At 43.6% G+C, this 16,802-nt stretch overlaps 1 long non-coding RNA gene across 1 annotated transcript; it reads right to left on the bottom strand.

Annotated features, from left to right (window-relative positions):
- On the bottom strand, nt 1–16,779 carry LOC109144784. The gene is made up of 2 exons (XR_002045760.3): nt 12,747–16,779; nt 1–12,458 (listed from the first exon to the last, which is right to left on the bottom strand). It is a non-coding gene; the product is annotated as an uncharacterized LOC109144784 (long non-coding RNA).
- Nucleotides 16,780–16,802: the final 23 nt, after the last annotated feature.

Raw genomic sequence — 16,802 nt, forward strand, 5'->3', positions numbered from 1 at the left:
ACCAGCTGTAATATGTATGTTTTATTACACACCATGTTCCAGGGAACACAATAGATGGTGAATACAAAGAGAGCAGGTACTCCCCTTGCAAGCTGCAGAAGGAGGCCTGAAGGCGGTGGCTGCTTTGCCCTGCGGCGGCTGGTTTAGATGCTCTGTAGTTGCCTGTTTTGTCCTGTTCCAAACCAGCTGTGTGTCCAGGTAGGTGTTCATTAGAGGTGAAGATATTTGGCAATTTTGTGTCTTGTGTTGACTTAAGCATGTAAATGAAGGCACGTTAGCAAATCCAGAGTGCACAAGCATGTTTATACTCTATATAAACAACTACATTGTCTGTATTGCAAGATAGGTATCTCTTATGGTCACTTTTATTGGGGATGTAGAGCCTGTGTAATGTCAGGGATGTAGGTAGTCACTTTGGAGATGGGTGCAAGAGGCTGGTGATTTCACCCCAGAGCTGTATGCCCTCACAGACTGTGACCCAGGTTGTGGGCTGATGAAGTAAACACATCTCATGTCCCATGTATGCATGAATCTCACAAAGCACGTTAACCCAATTTACTTAAAATTTCAACAGACTGATGAAAACCAAAGCAATGATCTATATTTTAGATGATTTAGACCGTGTTTCCAGTTAAATCAATAAATTAGCAGATCCAAATTATCCAGTCACCAAGTTACCACAGCAGATAACCAGGTCACATAATGAAAAAAGTAAAAAAAATTTAAGCTTATCTTGGAATATAATGAAGGTCTAGTTTTCTTTTAACCAGAAAAGCCCAGCTACTCTTTAGCTAATATTTTTTTGACACAGTTAACATGTCACTGGAAGACCCTGTCATTACTGGGCATAGGAGCCTGTGGAATATTAAGTGTATATTTTGGTCTTTGGCCAGTGAAATGATCCAAGCAGACAAGAGCTATACCTGAGCTCAGTTCAACAAGTGCAGTTATACAAATGCTTGTGACACATCCTTAAATCTCTCTGCTTTTACATGTTAGCAGTTTTACATTGTTTTTGCCATCTCTATGCAGTTACAGAGTATTTTGAAGATTTAACATGTAGACAGATGATGGTTGAATCATCTCCAACAGCAGTTTTCACATAGCACTGGCTTCTTCACTGAGAAGAACATATCAGTGGCAGTGTTTTCCTTTTTTAGCAACTGTAAGAGACACAGTTCACCCTCCTCCTCTCTGGCCACGGTTTAATGACACAATAAATCCAACGTCAGGGCCCTCGGCATTGGACCAGCTATACCATAACCTGCTACCCAAGGTGTAGATCCAGCTTTCACTCACACTGTCAGTTAAAATTTCTTTAAAATTTTGCTGATTTCTTACTGACACACTTAATGTGATTACAACTACTGCTCTCTCTGTGCCATTGTCACTTTATGTCAGATTAGATACCAGCTACCAGCTGTTACAAAACTCATATGAACTCCATACCAGAGATACTTAATTCAATGGCAATGTGGTCGTGTGCCCACACTGAACTGGAACCAAACCCATATGCTTGGAGATCCATCACTGCACACATCCAGTAATAAAAATGATGGAAAGAGTCTCATACACGCACTGCTCACACTACAATTAAGACATCCTTTCGCTGAGAAAAAGTTAAAAAACATGAATGGTTCAAGCAGCTGTTTATTTCTTAGGATCTCTCTCTTTAAAGTCATTTTGGGATTTTACCAAATTAGGTGCTCCTACATAAGGGTGCAAGGCACGGTGTGTAAGGGTCATGGTTGCGAAAACAGCTGTGGCTCCTGGCTCAAACTGCAAATGCAGGACCTCCATCAGTATCAATTTTGTTTTACAGAAATAATCAAAATTTCTTCAGCACAGTATGTCCTTACATTCCTTCTTTTCTTGTCAATCACTGTCATGCTCTCAGCATTTTTAAAGCACTCCAAATTCTTACTGTGGAGGAACAGAAGAAGTAACAAGAGCTCACAGTTCAACTTGTTAGCTTTCGGCCTAAAAAAACCTAGGCCATTTGGCATTTTGTAAGAGGACATTCCACTCATAGCTAAACAGTTTTCTTGTACCAGTTGTCAAGGGGATTTTAAAAAGCTTCCCATGTTCTCCTCCATGTGTGAATGAATATTGAGGCTTGAGAAGACATGGTGTGCTGTTGGTTTTGGTTGTAGTATTTCAGGGAAAGGTGAGGAGAGAGAAGTGGCATCATCACTGTTTTAAGTTAGTTCTTGAACTCCTGGTTACTTGTGCTTAGTTAGATTTCTGAAAGATAGAACTGCTCTGGGCACTACCTCACATTTTCTGCTGCTTGAAGTTTGATCTTTCAGTATTAAAAAATGGCATTTTTTAACCACTCAAGTTTTGCACTGTTGATTTCTCTCAGGAGAGTGACATGTCTGCCCCACACATGATTGTTGTACCAATATGTCCTTGTTTCCTTTGCCATAGAAGCTGCAGCACGTGTTGATTGAGTAGAAAAACAGACCCTGTAATAACTGTGAAGACTTCTAATCCTTACAGTCTCAGCTTGTTTTAATGTTTGCCTTAGCTTAACTCAATAGAATGACTGGCACTGCAATAGCATGTACAAGGTTGTTGTTTAACAAATCTCTTTCCCTTGGCTTTTCACAAGATGAAGCATCTCCATAGCATTGCTGCAAGGCAGAAACAAGACACATGCAGGAAAGAATAAAGCTTGTTTTGATGATAGGAAACTGCTTTTTGAAAGAGCAGACCCTCCTCTGAGCATGCGTTCTCTTCAAACATATCACAACTTCCCTGTTTCTAAAGTCCATCCTGTCAATTCCTTCCTTGTTGATTTTGGCAGAAAGTTCAGACAAATCAATTAACTGGTGACAAATCTCTGCTCTAAGAAAGTAAGATCCCACTGAGAAAGCCAAGTATAGCCATTAAAATGTTCCACAAGAAAATGTATCATGTTGCATCTGTATTTAACTTGTCAAAGACTTTGCAAAATTCTGTGCCTTGATGAAGCAACTGTCAGTTGTCAATATCTAAAGGCATTGCATTTCAAATCTGGAAAACTGTTGGCTCTTTTACTCCACCGATGTAATTTGGCTTGTTCCACCTTCTTTCCTCCTTCTTTATAGGATAATAGCTAAAATGAGCGGCTTCTAGGAAGGCACGATGGCTGTAAACTGGCATATACATTATGCATGAGTTCACACCGGGTCCAGCCATGGGCAGGACCAATAAGTGACTTATGACACTGTCCCAGAGATGAACAGGAATGTCTCTCTGGCAGAAAGGAATTAACAACAACATAGCCCTGCAATCTCCAGCTATTTGGCAGCACACCCAGCAGTCTGCACAGCTACTAGAAACGCAGCTCTTTAGCAAAGACCTTATGTCAAAGTTAAACTAAACTTAGCCACTGAAAGTTAGGGCCATCCTAATACCGTCCCTCCCGGCTCTGTGGGGTCCCGCGTGCCCCCACAGATGCATGGGTGGGTTCAGTATTACAGTCGGTAGCTAAGAGTCGAGCAGGGCATTTGCGTGCGTTCCAGCAGGAGCATTTATTGCTGCTACACTGTCGAAAGTAGCAGAAGCAAATACGAAATATGATCCCGAGGTTCACAGTTTTGTCCGGGGGCGGGGAAAAGGCAGGACTACGGAACGGGGACCAATGGGGAACTCTGGGGGAGTGACGATGGGTAGAGGCTGCCAGCCAACCGGGGAATCCAAACTGGAACAGATTAACAAAACAGAACAAGCATCCCGGGAGAAGCCCTTTCTGGTCACCCCAACATAACGTGGTTCCCGTGGTGCTAAGGACCCGTCTTACTGAGAACTCTCTGTCCCTTGTAATGTATGTTCACCGGCCACCACACCATCCAACCTGCTCTACCTAAGCCTCTGCTGTATTCTGTAGAGAAAGGATCAAATACCCAAGGAAATACCTCACGTAAGATTTTGTGTTATGTTTTCAGGCACCTACTCCATTTCATCCTTTGAAGGGACAGATGTCATATTGCTGAGATTTCACTGGCATTAGGGCTTCTCTCCAAAAGGCAGTGAAATATAACCTGGTGGAGCATTTCAGTATGTACTTTCCATCTGAATCCAGAACTTTGTGGACTGCTGGACTCATTACTCTACGGGAGGACAGTTAGGTACATACAGAAAATTCAAGTAATTAATCCCCCAAATCAAGAATTCATTCATTCAAACCTAACTACATACAGATGATTTTTCAGTAAGTTATTATAATCAAATCAGCACTGATGTGGATCAAACCTTTTCCCTAGGAAAGAGCAGTAATTCATCCAAAACTGGTAAAACTGGGACCAGTTCAAGGGAAAACAGTTGTCCAGTATCATCAATCCAAATCCCAGGGGACAGGTCGCAAACAACAAAGAACTTGTACAGGGAAGGCTCGAGGGTTAGAGATGACTCAATATTTCACTGCATCATTGCAAACAGGAAGAGGCTATTTTGTAAGTCATGGGTCATTTCCATAACTTGAAAGCCCATCTGTATACAAACAGGTCATTACAGCAAGGAATCACACACAGGATTTTCCATGTTATTAACCTCAAGCAGAGCACAAGTGCTGGGCACGCTTAAATCCTGCAGAAAGCTTTGTATAGTCTGGTGTAGACTGGAAACTTCCAGAAGAACCACAGTGTATGCTGGTGTCATGAATACACCCTTGTGTCTGCAATAACCTTCTCTTATCCTCCTGACCCTTTTCCTCTAATCCTTTAATCATTGTTGTGGCATTTCTCTGTGTTTAAATACATCAAACACACTTCTTGCACCATGGACACAGTTTTGGAAACAGGTTCAAAAGGCTTGATACCTGCAGATGAGGAGGAGGTGAATCCTCTGCATGTTTGGTATTGCCTGTCTTTTGTGGAAGAGAAAGCCAGATGTCATCTGCTGTTTGCAGCCTTTGTGAAGATGCCTCTTCAATTTTTTGCTTGAGTTGGTCCCTAGGTTGCTCTATTTCTGTAAACAGAGAGGAATTTTACCTACTCTAGTAAATACTAAGGCTGGATCTGTGCTGTTCTTCTGCAATAGTTCAATACTGCTGGTACCCAGGTGTTTGGGTTTTTTAATTAAAGAACTTTAGATAGGAATTCCATTTTGAAAATAATTTCTGAGTGGCAAATAAACTGAAATAAAGGACAGAAATGTTTGAATTTTTGGTCAAATCTTTCAAAACTACTTAAAGGTATATAGGAAAATTCTGAACACAACATCTAATTCAGAATATAAATCACAATATATTAGAATATGAAACATTTTCCATCATCATTTACTACTACTTTTTTGAATAGCTTCTCAACAGGTCTCCAGTCAACAACAGCCTGAACTACTTATTCACTCACACATGGTCCCATGTGGAATTCCACTGATTTCAGAAAAGTTAATGGCTGTCTACTAATTACGTGACTTTAACTGTCACACTTTATTCCCTTATATGTGAAATCAGATCCATAAAATCTATTAAGTGTTGCAGACCTTCAAAGATGAGGCAGAGTATTACCCAATGTTAGCAGCAGCAGCCTGCAGGCACAGCAGCTGAGCTGTATCTCAGCTAGATGTGGAGGTCAGATATCTAACTTTGAGCTAGTCTAACCTCTGCTTCCTCTGTGGTCAACGGAAAGGAACAGACATCTCAAGAGACAAATTAGTCTCCCTGCAATACAGGCACAAGAATTGAGCCCATTCCTACATAAGCTACTCACATAATTAACTATCTAGTCATTAACTGTAGCACATAGTGGGACTCCACGTGAGAATAATTATGCACACACAAATGCTCTTTGGGCTCAGGCTCCTGATAGCTTGTGTTCTCTAAACTTTCTTGAATTAGGGTAAGAGGTGCTGAAATCAACCTTGGGATGTGTGCAGTCCTCTCCACAGACTGCAAGGAAAGCCCAGGCACAGACTGGGCATCTGTTAGGTGTCTGAAGTTCAGGGAAACTACTTTGTTCACTACTAGTGTCTTACGTTTCAATCACTAATAAATGCTAGAGCATTGACAACTTATGCAGTTATTTATTTCAAATACTTTGTTCCTAGGCAGAAGTAGTTCCCAATCAAGACCAACATTATTTCAAACCCATCTTTCTAAATTTGACTATATTTGGTTAGTCTCACCTGGAAGAATAATGCCAGAGGAAAAAAAAAACCAAAAACAAAACAGTGAGGAAAAGCTGAAACTAAAATCTTTGCTAGACACTTTTTTCTTGTAATTACTAACTAAAGATGAAGTATTAGGAAATAAAGGAAGCACTACAGCCGTCACGCTCAATATTCACACTGTACTGTGTTTAAACATTAAAGCAATACATAAACGGTCTTAGAGCCACCCTCTGCTGGTGGACACCCACCGCTACAGTGGGCCAGCACGAACAGCAGCCTCTCCAGTTTCAGAGCCAGCAGAGATCAACGCCCCCGACGAGCATTTTGCAGCACCCCGTAGTGTTCGGGTACCCTGAAGACCTGAGCAGTGTCTCAGGGGAGCTGAGGGGAGCTGGGAGGGGGAGGGACCGAGGGAGGCCTCTCTGTGCCCGTTCGCGTTACAGGGTGCCTCGGGTTCTGCAGCGGGGAGCTCTGCCGTTCCCTCCCTCCCTTTACAGCTACATCCAGACCGGGTTTCACCTTACAGCCATGTCCCTAGGAGTCTGCCATGGAAGAAGACATGAGCAGGATTTATGACTGCTAACACACACCGTGCTCTCTTTGCTAGTCTGCAAGCAAAACAGGTGGGCTAGGAAACCACAAACCCTGCCCAAACAAGCCCTGTACTGACTTGCACAACCACCTGCATGCATTCATTTTATTTAAAATAAAATAAAAATCTAATGTTTCTGTTTTGAAAATTAGCACTTCTTTTATGTCCTTTACTGTTTTCTAAAGAAATAACACAAAGCCACGTATCTTGGACTCAGAAGTGTGAATAGTTAAAACTGTATCAAGAAGTTGCATTTATCTATGGATGGCTTCCAATATAATCCTTATTAAAGAAGGAGCAGTAGTTGACTATGATTATGAAACATAGAATTAGAGGAACCCTACAGAAGTACTGCTAAGTCTTTGATTCTCCTTGTTAAAATGTGTCAGCAAGCTTTCCAAGGGATAATAGCTTTCAGACAGAACACCGTAGACATAACGAGTACAAAGGGCTGGGTTTGCTCAGCCTGCTGATGGCTTTTTGCACTGTTGTATTTCAGCTGTGACAGGTTGGTTCCCAGCAATACAGTGGGTCTGCATCTTCCCTGGGCATCTGCAAAACACCACTTCTGTACTGGAGGTATTTGAGGCAATTGGCTACAGAGATCTGTTTTTATTCAGGTGTAATCAGTTTACGAAATAGAAGGTACTACTTTAAAATTTTAAAATGAAAAGGTTAAAAATATGAAACTCAGCACATGAAGAGCACTTTTGGCCTACTTTTGAAGTGTTATTACATCTCTTTCCCCACCCAGATTCAAGAAGGAGGGCTCTTTCCTCCAAGCGTACTTTTTTCTTTATAATGATGGGATGCTATAGACGGAATTCTGCAGCCACCAAAATCCCCATCTCCCCACAGCTAACAAATTATTACTATAGGGAATTATCCTAGGGTTTCTCACACACTAAACACTGAGTGCAATGTACTATGTATGGGTGACAAGGAAAAAGTAGAAAAGAAAAAAAAAAAAGGGAGTTGGGAAAACCTGTGTGTTGGCACACACCTGCATATTAGCTAGAAACAAAATGGTGATGAAAACCAAATGCCATCTGTGGATGGTGGATGTGAGCAAAATAATGCCTTGCTTTTCTTGCTATGTCACTGACTGCTGAGCAGTAAATTCAGGAAAGACTGGGATAGCTATCCCCTTACATCCACAGAGGTGAACATTACCTGGAGGTTGCACACATAAAGCACTGCCAGAGCACAGGGAGCATTCAGGGTGCATGTTTCCTTTGGGAGAAATAAGATGATAAATTGACAGTACCCAAAAGGCAGAGCCACTCATACCAGAGAGAATGACTGAGGCAGGCATATTCCAAACCTAGGATCTTGGCTGATGTGATTTGTACCTAAACTTACCTTCAGGTAGCAGAAAACTGACTATAGCAAAAGGCTGGGATATCTGAGGTACCATCAAACCCATGCGAATGAGGCTGCAATGCCACTCAGAATGAACAGTGGCAATGCCACCCATCCCGGAGAGCCACATCACTCAGGTGTTGACAGAAACTTGTGAGAGACCCCTCACATCCTTGCTTTCATGGCCAAGCCTGTCACATGCCTCAGTACTCATGACAAGGTTAATCCACCCTCTCAAGGATGAGAGTTTAAAAGACAGATGTGAGCAGACACTTTAACAAAACAGTTCACGCCAACTGTATCTGTTGGGGACCAGACATTTGCGTTTGATTTGTTATCAAGAGGGAATAGCTTCTCCATCCCATGAGTCTGCCAACAACACAAAGCTCCTCTCCTCTTCCATGATTCTCCCAATTTACTAATCTATATTTTAAAAACTGTTAAATTATTAATTAATAATACATAAAACAATGTATACAAATGTATTTAAAATATACATTTTATATACATATATGCCTAGGTTTCCAGATATGTAAACAATTTACACTAAAAAAATATGTATTAATTACTATTGTATAAATATTTATAATGAAGAATATTCATTTATTCTCATTTGACCTAGTAAAATAAACTCCATTTCATCACCCCCGTGTTTCCAGGAGGTAGCACTGGGACAGCAGTTGCTCCAGTCACAATCTGCCCTGGAGATGAGAGGAGCTTTCTGTGGGCAGGAATTTTCAAGAGGCCAAATGGACCTCAATGCTATGACTTAGTGAAGTGTGACTGCCCTTCATCCCTGGTGATGCACCGCACCCACCTGGCTGCCAACTCATGTGAGGATTGCACCTGCCTCTACTTCATGTTTGTTTCTCCAGAAAAGTTAACAGCAGCAACAATCTAATTCTTGGGGGACGCAATTACTCTCTTAGCTGGCATCCACTGAGGCAGCACATGTACGGTGAAGCCACCACATCTCTCTTAAACAGCTGCCACCTCATTGTCCTCGTCAGAGGGTAACACTCACCATCATCAGAACAGAAGAGTTCACAGCAGTGCAGCCTTCACTGGTAGCAGGAGCACTGCAAAGATGTTGATAGGGAAAACTGAGATTAGCTTTTCACCTATCATATGTGAAACATTTTAGTACCTCGTTCTCTCTTTTGCCGATCTACTCTGCCATTATTTATAAAATTACATTTGGCTATGTGTGTAGGGGTAACATGCAACTCCCTATATGTAAGAATTAGTTCCATCAAAGGAAAATATATTGGTAGTCTCGGTAACAAAACAAAAAACAACCCCAAACTTAAAAGAAAACTGTTCCACATCTTACTCCAGCGCTGTTTGCACAAGGATTTGTCTGGACTACACTGAACAATCTCTCATGCTGCTTACAGACAGCAGCAACTCTTGAGCTACTGCTGCCTGGTCAGAAGGCTACACACAGCAAAACCACAAAAAGGCTCTGTCATGAGACCTAACACAGAAAAACATAGTTAACAAAAGCACCCACGTACACAAGGGACACTGCTGGTCCTCTTCCACAAAATTAACTACATCCTTAGATGCATGATTTAATGAGCCAGACACTTCAGCAACAAGCCCAAGGACTTCTGACTTCTGACATGCACCCAGGTACCTGTTTTTTGTGCTATGGTGCAAATGCTCTCAACCAGGTCACAAACCCAACTCAGGTTTCATAAAGCCACAGAACTACAAACCTCCTCCGCTTCTACCATGACCCACAGAAAAGCATACCCAGGGCAGGGAGTGTGTGTTAACACCCTGATTAAGACACCGATAGCTCTGTATGCCGCTCCAGGTAGTTGCACTGGCGTGAAAGGGAATGGTGTACTACAGCATGGGAAGGCAAGGGCAGAAGGTAACGCCAAACTCCTTAAACTGGCAATGCCACTGCTGCCTCTGCTTCGTGCAACTGCGTTTTTTGAAAGCTCAAAGCAGGAAGCTCAATACACCACCTAGGAATGCATGCCCAAAGAGACCCTACTAGAAACAAAGTAACTGATATGCATGACACCAGAACACGAGGGTAAGATACCTTGAGCAAGGTTGCTTAAGTCATCAGCAACCATCTCTATGCTGGTTTTGAAAAACCTTTCCTGTATTGTGGCATGTCAGCCCTATTAAGACATGAAGAACATAGCCTTCTCACCTCGTGAGCCCTAGGTGTTGTGCATGCAGAACAAGGTTCAGAAATGATTCTGGGTCATGCAACGCAGCAGGTAAAGTGACCAACGCTAGCGTGACCATCTTTAAATCTCTGCAAGAGCAGTGTAACATTATCTTTTTCATAAAGTTGTGCATCAGGAAACCAAGTGCTGCAAGAGTAGCCACTGAATTCATGAGGAAGCAGATTTGTGTAAACCTGACCTATGGGACTGCAGCCAAGACATGAAGGTTAGCTCCTCACTAGCAGTCCACTAAATTACATCCTTAGGACACTGCAAGTAAATAACTTGACAGAATGGAGCAAGTGAAATCATGTGACTGGAAACTTGGCTAGGAACCTGAGATACTTACTGTTGCTGCCAGTTTTCCAGGAAGAGGCATTTGCAAAGAAACAGCAAAAAAAGCCCCACTCAAAAAATGAGAGAGTCAACCAGTGGTAATGTACAGAAAAACTAAAAGCTTCGGTGAAGAGTCCAAGGCAAGGAAGAGAGCAAACCAAGGGAACTGTGGCACAGGCAACATGATCAAATGCTGCGGTCCTAGGAGTTGCATGCTTTTTCACAGTGCAGCAGTACTTCCCAGAAGGAAATGGTTTGTGTGCACTGAGGAATGCTCTGACTGCAATACTGTTGTTTAGGTACTCACACTGCCCAAGCTTGTATTTTAAGCTGAATCATATAGGAAGCAACGTGCAATTTTGCACCACTACACTCAAACAGCTGAAGAACCCAAAGACACCTGCACACATGACCAGGGATTCCAGTGTATCAGTTTAGGTGCAGGACTGCCTTTGAAAACTAGTAATGGTGCATCACTTCACATAAAAATATAGTTGCTAAAATTAAATTGTAACCTCGTTATGGCTTTCACTCTCGCTACATCCAACACTTTTCCCCTACAACCTCACAAAAAAAAAGGGTCAAGGAATGGTGTTGGAAGCTTGCCATAACCACAGGCTCATATTGCCTTTGTCAAAGGAGGTAATTTCCCAAAACGTATTCCTTCAACAAAGATACTTAGTGAGCTTTTAATTTCAGTAGAATTTATGTGACTCTTAAAAATCCTCTGCTCTTCCCCCTCCCACCTTTTAAATTTTTTTTATGTTGAAAGAAGTAAAAGCTAGTACCATGCTTGAATATTTGTCAGCTCATGGGCTGCTCTCCTGGCACAGATAAGCACATCAGCTGAGCAGTATCTATTACCAACTCAGGTTTACCACATCACAACAAAAATAGCCCTTCCCAGGATTAGTGGCAACTGAGTCAGGTACACACCAAGCATAACCTCAGTGTGATACCTCCACTGCTTTATGCAATACAGGGTTTGATCGAGCTTTGTGCTGAAGAGGGCAGTGCACACTCAAAAGTACATGTAAATATGCACTCCAAGTGTTTCTTGTTCTACATGGAAGTGCTTGGGGCACCCATCGTGTATATTAAAGCCAGAACAGTGGCAGCCAGAAGATTTATGCTCAGCCCTGGAGCCCACCTGAGCCATGTTTGTGTGCCATTATCCAGCAATCCAGGGGTGGGAATGCTTATCTTCAGTGCAGAGCTGCAGTCAGCCAGCTGGCTCTGCAGCAGTTAGGTGGACTGAGAAAAGCTGTTGTTCCAGGAACTAAGAGTATTTGACAAAAACTGAAGCTGTTTGGGTGGTTCTGAGCTGGGCAGTGGCATACATCCTTTTAAAAGAAATGTGGTCTGCCTACAGCCTTATGGTCTTCAGTGGTCATGTCAGGGCCTCCCACCTTAAGAGATACATCCATGTGTAGCTAACAGCTGCAGAACTTTTGATTCTCCTTGTGTTTAGAAAGTTCTCCCCACTGCTAGTGCACCTTCCCAAAAGGCAGCTTCCCACAACTGGAGTCTCTTGAGTCTCCTGTACTTGAGCTACTTGCAGTTTTTCAGTGTCCTGACTAGCACTTTTAAGTTCTGCATAGTGATTATCTTCCCCAGTATCTAAAATAAAATCAATTTCCTGTTTCAGTATTAGATGAGCTCTCTTTTCAACTCAAAAGGGTTTGAAGTTGTGGAAGCAACAACCTTTTTCTCTCTACTGAGTTCTTTCAGATACCAGATATTAGGAACACAGGGACTTGCAGCAGCCTGCACACCCTTTCCCTTTGTGTAACTGCTATTGAACTGCTGCCATCTCTCAGTTGAAGAACATGTCCGTGCTAAGCTGACTCTTGACTGCTCTTACAGCACTCTTCTTTTTGCTGAAAGACAAAAAAAAAAAGGGTAACACTTTATAATTAGTCATTAGAATTATTTCCAGTCGCTTTACGCTCTTTTGGCTATGCACAAATACTAGGCTCTTCCAAATATTGGTTTAACAGCTGCCTCCCCACAATTTCATTGAGAACACTTTAAAAAGGCACAGAAGCCTTCCACTCCCTCCTGTTTTTCCAGGCTCCCCTATCAAAGAACAAAGTAGAGTACACAACGTATTTTTAGCGTTATCATTAAGATACTTGGAAACAGTAACATGATATACAAGTACTTACCTGTTCCACCCAGCTGAACTCATCCTCTCACCTTTCCTCTTGCAGCTCCGGAAACTTTTTGGCAAACAGCTCAATGGGAAACAACTAAAATCAACCAACCTTCATCACAGCTTCTTCATCCACTATCATCTGAGCAGTAACTTTAATGTGAAAGAATTTACACCCCTTCCCCCATAGGCTTTGAAATAAGCAGTTGGTCAGTGACACTTCCACTCCTTCCTCCAAGGGGACTGCAGACAACTAAGTTTTAGAGCTGGGGTAATTAAGAAAACACGATATTAAAACAGAATTTATGTGCCAAGACTAGCATAGATGGTATCACCCTTAGAAACCATATTCTACTTTCTGTTTGAAAGCACATGCAAATCTTTTCATCCAGTTAATTTTCCTACCAGGGCTGACATTAGGCCTGGTAGGAAATTTCCAAGAACTGAAACAACCCCAGCAGTTCTCTGTGCTGCACTGACACAGACATTGACAGTGACAGCAGACCTATATCACCATACATCTTAAAATTTATGACATGATATATCTGTACACTTCATCTCAAAATCTGTGTTTCTCATGCAGCCTGGCTTTCTATACTACCCAGTGAGTACTCAATTTAGAGCATCCAAATGCTTGAAGTTTCTTTAAGAGGAAACTTGTCAGGACGAGCGCTGAGACACAAAGACAGGTTTCTATGTATGAACTTAAGATTTCTTAGACTGAGCATTTTCTTCTTTAGGCAAAGTCATCACACATTCCTACTTATCTTCCTCATCCCTCCTTTGGGATCTTTCAACTGATTCTTCAGGTCAGCAAAAAGGGTGGTTGCTTACCAAAGTTCAGTGACCAGAATCACTTCAGTAGCAACGAGAAGCCATAGGTTTTGCAGTGTAGGATGTCAGCATAGTAAAGTACACACAAACCCATCAGCATCACAGGCTGAGGACCAGACACACACTGGAGTAAGTGTTCATTAACAGCATTAAAGCAGAGCACACCAATCTTTAAGAAATGCCAAAGCGGGTTTTCAATGCTACTGTCAGCTTGTACCTCTTCATATGAACTGCAGACACGCCACTTATTTCTTCAATAGGACTGGAAGCTTCTTACAGACATTGCAACTAAGGCCTGTTGGGTCAGGATAGATCTGGACAGTAGCACTTTCAGGTGAACAGATTATCCAAGTCTGAGACACTTAACACAGATTTCATCATTAACATCTCTGACACGTTGTGATCAACCCGCCGATCCACACACTGGCAAGTATAAAATCCCCCAAAACTGACCAAAGTGAACAACACACACAAAGAAAACTCTTTTACTTCTCTCTTGCATCAGGTGTTCATTTGAGTAGTTTCTGAAGTTGTTTCCTTTTTCCTACCTCAGCTGAGACATCAGTGGCATCTACATCTACAGATAAAGAAGATATAAATAATGAAATACAATTATCTGTAAAGCGGGATGCACAGCATCCCCCCCAGAGCGGCAGCACTGACTGCAGGGGAATGGGGAGGGAGTGAAGGGAACACTGCATGTAAAACCAATTGTTTCTAAACCAGTTTAAGGAAACATACTGCCATTAGGCCAGCAGACCATCTCGGATGAAGATTTCACATGCACTTTTTCTGACAGTTATAGAAAAGATAACCAAGCTTGACCCAACTATTCCACTGCAACACTTATCAGCCTTATCAGGTATCAGCTGCAGAGATAAAAAGCATAGGCGTAAAGTCTACAGTGAACAACTGTTGTGACAAGTCATCATTCCAGTGCCCTTTATTTCACCCCCAGTTCACCTAATCTAAAGGTATCTGCGTAGAAAAGAAACAGAATTAGAAAAGAAATAAGAGGGGCTGTACTTATAATTCAGAATTCTCCATATATATGAAACTATTGATGCTATGAATTTTATTAACAGAGCCTTACACCCTCACCATTCATTTTCTTCAGAGAGGAATATGATAAAACAGGAGAACCTGGCTGTGAGGAGAAGCACCCTCAGGACACTGGACTATTTGCAGGACTGCATGCAACCAGTTCAGCTCCTTTAACTAAAGGGAGCTGCATCTAAAGTGATAAAGGAACAGCACACATTGCTGTAGTACCAGCAAGTCTTGAAAGGCTGCAATGTTCAGGGGAAGTAACTGCACCAGAGAATATCTCACATCATCCTTTCTCCAACACTTTTGTATCCTGGGGCAAACACGCCATCTCAGTTATTGTGTAGCAATAGTTATTCTGCAGCAATACCCTGAGCAAATGCCTTGTACTTACCTCCAGGAGGAGCCAAAGTATCAAATAAACCCTTGTATCTCCGTTTTACCTGAGCAGTAACACCAGTGGTAGTAGCCAAGACTTCAAGCAAGCCTGCAAAACTCTTCACGACTCTCTTCAATTAAGTGTCTTCCTGGCATAATAAAGTGCTTTATTTCACAGGAATCAGCTGTAACTAGAAACGGTATTATTTCACAAGCCACGCAATACTCTGACCATCTTCCCTTTGGGTTTTGAGCACAGGCCTTCCACACATGGTTTCAGGGAACTCCAGTCGCCTTAAGCCTCACAGAGCTTAGATTACTCTCATCTGGTGAACATGTATTTCCCATTCCCCAACACAAAACACTAGAACAAGCAGGGATAACATTCAGTACAAGAAAGCCTAAAACCATTGCTCAAAATTGCATCCTACTTCCTCCATGCCAGCTAGAGGGCTGAAACTAAGACAGCACCTAGTCAGGTGGCTGAGCCATGCCAACCTGAGACAGCAAGCACAAGTAAAATACGGGGGCAGCAAGTTGGCTTGGCTGCTCCCATACCACGCTGAGATGTCTTATACCATCTCGTCTGCCTTCTCAACTTTTTCAAACTTGTTTTATGTGTCTATGGACATAGAATTATACATTTGAGCTAGAAGTAACCTCAAAGATCATCTGGTTCTAACCCTCCCCTGCCATGGGCAGGGACACCTTCCAGTAAACCAAGTTGCCCCGTGCCCCATTCAGCCCGGCCTTGAACACTTCCAGGGATAGGGTGTCCACAGCTTCTCTGGGCAATCCTCACAGTAAAGAATTTCTGCCTTGTATCTAATCGAAACCTACCCTCTTCCAGACATACTAAGGCCTTTAGAAGGAAGCAAAGCTCCTCCTGCTGGTCACACCAAGAAGCATGTCTCTGACACCCAGACACCATTAGTGCAATTATCAGACCTCAGACAGAGCCACCCACAGCCCTTAAAAAAACCACTTAAACCAGCGAAGCGCAGGCTGTCACCTGGCGTACGACAAGGGCATGTCCCAGTCTGCTCCCTGCTGACAGCCACCCCACCAAGGCCAGCCCTGCTCTTTAACCCGCAGTCCGTACTTCGTCCAAGGCCCAGACACCGGAGCTGGTACAGCCCCGCCGGGCCCCTCTCCCCGGAGGAGGAGAGCGGGGGGCCACAGCCCCGAGAGCCACCGGACCCGCCCCGGCTCCTGCGCCACAGAGCGGCCTCCCCGTTCGCACCCAGCACCGCCCCAGCGCCCACACGCCCCGGCAGCCATGACCGGCCGTCGCTGCAAGGCCCCGCCGCCCGCTCCTGCCACACTCCCACCGCAGCCGGACGGGTCCCTCCAAGTCCCGGGACAGACTCGCACCCCACGGCCCCGCTCCCACCACAGAGAAGCGCTGCCCCACCCAGAACCAGCAATCACCGAGTGACAATCGGCCGTGTCCTTCAGAGCCCCCCTCCCTACCCGCCGCGGCCCTCCGGCTACTCCTCCTCAGCCTCCCCCTTCTTCCTCAACCGCTCGCACAAGCTCTTTCTTGTCCCTTAAACCAAGACAGGACTACCGCCCTTCCCCCTTTTCCGACATCTTAACCCGGCTCCCCGACCGCTCCTCCCGAGCTAAGCGTCCCACGCCACCAACATGGCGGCCGCGGCCACCTCCTTCCCCACCCCGCTACCCAACGCGGCCGCACCGCACGGGATCTGCCGGGAAATCGAGTCCACGTCCTGAACGCTGCCGCGCTATTGCTATCCGAAGAAAACTACAAGCCCCAGAACCCCCCGCTGCCAAAGGGCGCCAGCCA

The sequence above is a fragment of the Corvus cornix genome, chromosome 1 (assembly GCF_000738735.6).
Source record: "Corvus cornix cornix isolate S_Up_H32 chromosome 1, ASM73873v5, whole genome shotgun sequence".
Taxonomy (NCBI): domain Eukaryota; kingdom Metazoa; phylum Chordata; class Aves; order Passeriformes; family Corvidae; genus Corvus; species Corvus cornix.